The sequence below is a fragment of the Mesocricetus auratus genome, unplaced genomic scaffold, assembly GCF_017639785.1.
Source record: "Mesocricetus auratus isolate SY011 unplaced genomic scaffold, BCM_Maur_2.0 Super-Scaffold_100010, whole genome shotgun sequence".
NCBI lineage: Eukaryota > Metazoa > Chordata > Mammalia > Rodentia > Cricetidae > Mesocricetus > Mesocricetus auratus.
The window spans coordinates 6581039-6589326 of NW_024429194.1; positions in this window are offsets into that span (position 1 = coordinate 6581039).

Genomic DNA, 8288 nt, shown 5'->3' on the forward strand with positions numbered 1-8288 from the left:
CCACGGGAGAGGCACAGCTTAAACGGTGAACTCCAACTGACAGCAGATGTCAGCGCCATCTTCTAATGGCGATAGCGATAGCGAGGGCGGCTCCTCACATCTCCCCCTATTCATTTATTTTTGAAGCCATAGGACACCCACAACTTTGGAGTGGAGATAGAGGTCAAATCCCCATGTGCAAATTTGGAACATGTACAAAGCTCCTCTCCAGGGTCTTATCCCCAGAGGGAGCCCTGACCAGTCCCGATGTCGTTTTTCTGGGGGAAGGAGATCATGACATAGAACCTTCATGCAAGATGACTTATCTCCCAGGAGAAAGTCGTTATACCGCAGACCTCTCCTGTGCAGTGCTTAGCCTTGCAACTCCTTGGGCTGCTGAAGCCTACCCACTCTATCCCGTGCAATGAGACTAGCCTCGTGGGGTGCAAGAGCCGGGAGGCCAGCGACCTATTGCTTTAACATGGTTAACCAAATGTCAGGGAGGCTCCGTGTTCTAAGGCAGCAAGTGCTTGTGCCACCATCACTTTGTCTCTTTTGTTTGGGCTCTGAGCTTACACACCATCCAAAGCATCAACACTATTCCACAGCAGAGAACTAGGCTAAATGATCCCACCCCCACCCATTCCTTAAAATAAGAAAATGCAGATGAAATCCAGGAGGAGAGGCCTTCCATCAGAGAAAGATCCAGACGCGTCGAATTCACTTGCAGGATCGCCACTCTCAACTCACAGAGTGTCTGCTCAAACTCAAAAGTCCAATTCTGTAATAAATGTTGAGACAGAGGTTTTGACAGGTTAGCTGCTCTTGTAAAATTCTCATATTGTACTGAAGTGACACAAAGGCCAGGCAACTTTTGTTCACATCCCAATTGGGCCATCTGCCACAATATATCCAATTGTTCCTGAACCAAATTAATCTGTTGGTTTACCAACATCAGGCCTCCTTGTATCTGAGAATTGGCAGTGGCCTGTTTATCTAGGGCCATGGTCACAGTGGCCGATAGTTCATTAATGGTTTGAGTTGTCTGCACAGTGGCGGAGAGTGCAAGGGCCGAGGCGGTAACCGAAGCAATAACCGCGGCAGCGGCTATCAGGCCCACAATAATAGCAGAGATCCCAAAAATCTCGCTTTTCCCTAAACAAACTCAAACTACTTGGCACCTCAACAGGAACTGGAACAAATCGAGGCATGCGCATTACCAAAGCAAAAGGGTGCTTAATAGCATCCCAGCATAATGCATAAAAACAATTCTAAGCAGAGCAATTTATTTCTTTCTGGTCCATTGTCTGTTTTTAAAATTCTGGGTTTTCCCCAAGCACTCCAGGCCTCAAGGCAATGTTGAATCACATATGAGGCCTTTTCCCCTGTTAGGGGCGTGGCGAACATTACGCCAGAACAGGTGTCAACAGAAACATGAACATATTGAAGCCTTCCAAAAGAGGGAATATGAGTAACATCCATCTGCCACATCTGCAATGGTCTAATGCCACGTGGGTTTATTCCCACGTGGGGAGCAGGTAAGAATTCGCAGCAATTCTGGCATTGAGTAACAATTTCCCTAGCCTCTTTCCTGGATAGAGCAAAACGACGGCGCAAGGTCTCAGCCGTCACATGAAAGCGCTGATGGAACTATTTTGCTGCTTGTGCATGGGTAGACAAGGCAGCGGCCACCAGCTTTGTAGCCTTGTCCACTAAGTCATTCCCTAAGGACATGGGACCTGTTAGTCCAGAATGTGCTCGGACATGGGTAATGAAAACAGGAAATCTCCTATTTAACAAGGCAGCTTGTATCTTCTGAAAGATGTTAGCAACTCTGCTGGAAGATCTTATTATTCCAGCTATCTCAAGGAGATTAACTGCATTAACCACATACAAGGAATCTGATACAATATTGAGGGGTCCTGGAAAAGCCTCAAGAACCTCCAGTACTATCAGACATTCTACAACTTGAGGTGAAGTTTCATTATATTGTTTAGATATAACCCTATCCTTGACCACATAAGCTCCCATACCAGTTTTCGATCCATCAGTGTACACCACAGTCCCATCTGGGAGTGGGTCTTTAGCTGTCACTTGTGGAAACACTATAGCCTGGTTTAGGGCAAACTGTAAAATTGGATGCTTTGGAAAATGATTATCAATTTGTCCTGAAAAGGAAGTAACTAAAACTGCCCAATCACTAGATGTGGCTGCCAAGGTCTGAACTTGTGCAGCAGTATAAGGCACAATCAAGGAATCAGGATCCCTGCCAAAATGCGTAACAGCTGCTTTTATTCCGCGAAGCGCGAGCTGTGCAACAGCATCAGGGTACCAGTCAATAATCTTAGCAGGGGAAGCATTTGGATGAATCCAAAGTAATGGTCCATGTTGCCACAGGACTGCAGTTGGCAATTGAGCTGTCTTAAAAACACACAGATTAAAAGGTAGTGACTCCTCAATACGTTGTAATTGTGCTTCCTGTAAGGCCTCTTCCACCATCTGTAAGGCTCGGTGGGCGGCAGGGGTAAATTTTCTGGGTGAGGAGATATGAGGCTCACCCTCCAGGAGATCGAAGAGGGGTTTTAGATCAGCAGATGGAATTTTTAAAAAGGGCCTCAACCAATTTATATCTCCCAGAAGTTTCTGAAAATCATTTAATGTTTGTAAGTGGTCTTTGCGAATTTCTATTTTCTGAGGAACTATATTTTTGGGAGTAATCATTGAGCCCAAAAAGAGGCCTGTATCTGCAATTTGAACCTTTTCTGAGGCAATCTCTAATCCCCACTGTTTTAATTCAGCCACCAGCATGGGAAAAGCCTTTTGTAAAACATCTAACTCTTTGTGACAAATAAGAATATCGTCCATATAATGGATCATGATTAAAGATGTAAATTGCTTCCTAATTGGCTCCAAAGCCTCCTGCACATACAGCTGACATATTGTTGGGCTATTGGCCATGCCTTGCGGCAGTACCTTCCACTGAAATCTCTTGTCTGGTTCCATATGATTAAGAGAAGGGATAGTGAAGGCAAACCTTGGTCTATCCCGTGGGTAAAGTGGAATAGAGAAGAAACAATCCTTAATATCTATAATAATAAGCTTCCAATCTTGAGGAAGTGCAGAAAGCAAAGGAAGTCCTCTTTGAACAGGGCCAAAAAGATGCATCTGATTGTTAATGGCCCGCAGGTCATGGAGTAATCTCCACTTCCCAGATTTCTTCTTAATAACAAAAATTGGTGTATTCCATGGGGAGGTAGAAGGCTCTAGATGCCCCAGCCATTCCTGTTCTTGCACTAATCTTGTGACAGCCTCTAATTTTTCAGAGGATAGAGGCCATTGAGAGACCCATAACGGCTCCTCTGTTTTCCACGGTATGGGTCGTGAAGCCTCAACGGCCCCTAAATAAAACCCAGTCCTTTTCTACCCCGATTTCCATGTTGCGTAATGGGTTTTATTCTGCCTTGTTCTTGCCTACCCAAGCCTCTACCCTTTGTATACCCCATCTTTGCCATAATGGCTGATGCCTGGGGGAGTATTCATTAGTTAGGGTCATGCCCATGGTTTGTAACACATCCCGTCCCCATAAATTTACAGGGAGTGGCAACACATAGGGGGTAAAACATCCCTGTTTGCCCTCAGCGTTCCGCCAGGTTAAGGCTGAGGCACTGATGGCAGGAGAGGACTGGTATCCAAGACCTTGTAGAGAATGAGATGAAACAACAGTGGGCCAAGACTTCGGCCACCAATGGAGTGAAATAATGCTTTTGTCTGCTCCCGTATCCATTATCCCTTCAAATTCTTTTCCATTAATTAACAATTTTATTGTAGGTCTCTCATTTAGGGGTATAGCCAGATAGGCTGAATCACTTCCAGAAGATCCCATAGCCCTTTTTTGTAAAGTGTAGGTTTCTCCATCCCCGAGGGAGGGCAGCAACACCAGTTGTGCAATTCTATCTCCCTGCTTTATAGAAAATACACCCCGAGGGCTAGAACAGAGAACTTGAATCTCCTCTTTATGATACGGGTCAACAATCCCAGGATATATAATGAGTCCCTGTAAAGTTAAGGAGCCACGGCCCAGAATAAGCCCAATGGTGGCAGGGGGCAAAGGTCCAGGGGAATGGACTGGGACCGGTTGAACATTCATTTGGGGCATGAGTAAGAAGTCGGAGGCGGCACGCAAGTCCATTCCGGGGGTTCCTCGGAAGCCTCTACTTCCTCTTGATTGCTTTTCTGAAATCGGTTCCCATATTTCTGAGGGCCCTGGGACCATGGGCCCCGTGACCCGTTTTTTGATTGGGGTACCTTGGGTTCTTCAATAGGGGGCAGAAGCCTCCCTTTCATATCCCGGACTGACCTGCATTCACTAGCCCTATGATAACCTTTACCACAACGATGGCAAAGCTCCAGTTCTCTTGTTCTTTCAGGGGATTGACAATCTTTCTTAAGGTGCCCCATTTTCCCACAATTAAAACAAGCTTTTCGACTAGATAAATCTCCACGCCTATGTGTTTGTAAAATGGCGGCAGCTAGTCCTGCATTGGTTAGGGGTCCCCCCAGCTCCCTGCACACTCTGAGCCAATCTTGTAAACCTTTGCTTTTGCGAGGGGCGATAGCCGCTCGACATTCCTGGGTTGCTTGTTCATAGACAAGTTGCTCAATTAGGGGCATAGCTTGTTCTGAATCACCAAAGATGCGACCGGCGGCCTCGGTCATTCTGGCCACAAAGTCTGAAAATGGCTCTTGGGGTCCTTGGACAATCTTTGTAAGGTGTCCACTGGATTCTCCCCTTTTTGTGAGGGCCTTCCATGCTTTAATAGCGGCGGCCGACACCTGACCATAGACGCCACAGATGTAGTTGGTTTGATTAAGGGCATGTTGACCCTGACCTGTCAGCATTTCAAATGTCCACTGCCTCTGATTCTCATCTTCAGCTGTGGCATTAACTCTAGCTTGCGCCTGGGCTGCATCATACCAGAGAGCCTTCCATTCCATGTATTGTCCCATGTTGGGAAGCACTGCTTTCACTGTCGTCTGCCAGTCAGTGGGAGTCATGGCAAAATTAGCAAGCCTTTCCACCTGTATTGTGGTAAAGTTAGCATTGACCCCATAATTACGAATGGATTCGGCCAATTCTTTGATTTGATTGTAATCTACGGGGGTATGTACTCTTCTGCCTTCCGCATTCTCGAATACTGGAAAAGCCATTTGTATTTTTCTCCGTTCCTCTAAAGGTAAAAAGGAGTCAGTACCAGTATTCAGCCGAAGCTCATACTGCGGAGGCGCCGAGGGGCGTGAGCCCGCCGGATTTATAGGCGGTGGCCTCACATTCATTTTTGTTTTCAGCAGCCGGTGTCTATCAGGGTGATATCTTTCTTCCTCATACCGTGCCACCTCCTCCTCTAGACCACCTTCTTCGCTAGAATCCAGAGTGTCAGAATCGGAATTATCTAGCTCCAAGGCTTCTAGCTCTACCGTAGGGTATAGGCTAGATTCTGGCTTTTTCTTTTTCTTAGATTTGTTAGGGGTGAATGATCACTCCCTTCTTTCTCTCCCCCCTTTCTTAACCTCTTGGGGAGGGCCTTTTTTCTTAGACATGTCTTTCCTTTTGCGAGCTCCCATTCTCTCACTCCGTTCAGTTTCTGACATGCTATCCTGAACTTCCTCTAAGGTTCCCTGACTTTCTATTATAGCAGGGTGACAGGCCTCATCCTCCAAGCAGTTTTTAACTAGCTTCCAAATGGCTTTGGTACCTAAGCGGAGGTCTCCTTCTGCATGCTTCCTGTCTAGTTCTTTACCTAGCTTGTTCCATGAGGCCACAGTGAGGGACCCGGAACAAGCATACCATGGTGCCACTCTATCTACCACCTTCACAAAATTTTGAAGTGTTCGTGGTGCAATTTTGAGATCTCTTTGTTTTAGCACAGTCTGTAGGGCAGTAACCACTGACTGTGACGACCCCATCGCGCTAGCGGCTTATCTAAAAAATGGCGCTCGACTCCTTTACCAGACTGACAGCACCGTTCTGTCAGTACCAGCCACGATGAAGAATGAGGACAAACAGGACTAGCACCAAAGCCTCCACTGACCCGTCCCACGGTGATGACAAACTAAGGCCAAAGTCGAGAAAAGGGGTGTTCAGGATAAAGCATACCTCTCTGAACTTACGTCCCTGCAGTTCTGAATCCGCCCCGTCTTCCGAGGGGTCTCCCGCAGCGCCGGCGATGTTGAAGAGTTCCCGGGTTTCGGCACCAGATGTCCCGCGCTACCGTCTCGCCAGCAAGAACGACGCAGGACACTCGGATCCTTCTGCAGTAAAGCTTTAATACATCTTGAGAGATAGATGATCAGCTTCTGAAAGGGAGACCCCAAGCTAAGAAACCCAGCCCCTTATATAAGCCTAGGAGCTCCGAGTGAGATGTGTAGAGCCGGGATTGGTGGTTTGCTCATCACCCCAGATGACGCCACGGGAGAGGCACAGCTTAAACGGTGAACTCCAACTGACAGCGGATGTCAGCGCCATCTTCTAATGGCGATATCAATAGCGAGGGCGGCTCCTCACACCAGGTTCCGTCTGATGTTCACCACCCTGCTCTCCCTGTGTATGCTAGCTGGAGTGCAGATGAGACATGAGCTCCTCAGGCTGTAGAGTTGTCCTGACTCCGTGCCTTTGGTCCTTCAGCTTACACAGGACCCTAAGTCTGAACCCTTCCTTCTAACTACAAGTGCCAGAGCTTGTAGGAAAGGCTGACTCCATCATATGGACAGTCAAAGAGCTCACGATTGGGAGAGCCAGGCTCATTTACCCAAGATATGCTCAGCAGCTACTTCTGTATACTCACAAAACTCAGAGTTTTCTACACCCAGCCACTACTGAAACCCAGTCCAGAACACAGGAAGTGGCAACAGCTTGGCATATGTAGCTGCTGCTTTGTTGAGCATGGCCCTTGTGTCCTCAGCATGTGCAATGACCATCAGCAGCAGGAGGGATCTGTTTCTCACTCACTGGTCACTGCTGCCTGGGATGAAGCTGAATTGATCTCAGTAGTTTGGGGGCTGTGATTCCACGTGTGGCAGCACAGGCTTCTAGAACCTTGCCAGTCTACAAAATGCTTCAGATGTCTACAAGGTTCTCATCTTTAATTCTACCAGGTTCCGTTGTTTGAGCTGGCAATGAGGTGTGAGCTTCCTCCTTTGTGAACAGAGTCTTGCAGTGGAGCATAGTGCAGAGGGACATGGAGAAGTCCCACAGGGTACTTATGTCTCATCATCTGTGGGCTTCACTCTTGAAGGCATTGTGGGATGTAATAGAAGCAGATGGAAGGGAGAGCCTGAGGTTGCAACCCCAAACCATTCAGCCCAGGCTGAGATTACTGCAAGGGCAGTGTCCATCCAGACATCCAGCACACAGAGCAAGGACGCATATGATCCTTCCTTCCATTTGGAAGATATGCTTGTAATCTTCACTCAGGAAGCTGTGTGGTCCCCTCTGAGGTACAGCTCCTTGGGATGCTCATCTCTTCAGCCATAGGAGCAACAGACTTAGAACACTACTAGCGTCACCTCCTCTGCACACCGCTCTGAGGGGCAGTCCTCCTCAGTGCCTGGATGTCAGCTCCTACCAGAAGGAAGGCTTGGCTTTGAGGATCCATGTGGGATGGGAAGAACAGCAGATAGTTCCATTCTAAGTAACAGCAGGAGACGGGCTTGTCTGCAGCCTCATTTGCGGCTTTGCAGACAGCCACATGGACAGGGACAGATGACTCCCAGATCTGCTCATGCAGAACACTTTCACATTCCTTCCCAAGAGCGTCTTTAGTGACTTTCATCCAGTACAGACCACATACACAGCCAAGTACTTCTGCCTCCTGACTGTCTGGATCAGGAAAGCCAACAGGCTGAGCCCTGGGGCACCACCTATGCTGCCTGTGTGCATCGATTCCACCTGTGGCTGGAAGTGTCCAAACTTGCCTGAGTCCCTACACAACACCCTCAGAACCAAGGTTCCGGGTCTGCATGCTGTTCTCTTAAGATGACAGGGGCACTGGGAGCCCCGGGGCAGCTCCTCTGAGCATCCTAGAAGAATTGCTGAGGAGCACCACCTGCTATGCAGAGTGTCTGAATGTGTTTCTCCTGATCATCTGGTATCCTGCTGCCTTTGGCCACAGAGCCTGTTTCCCTTCTACTACTGCTCCATTGCCTGGTGGCTGGGGATGGCCATTTAGGGCTCCACCTTGGGGAGCTAGGCTGTTAGAATTGGCATGAAGAAGCCAGGTGGCATGTGCCTTCAGTCCCAGCACTTGTGAGGC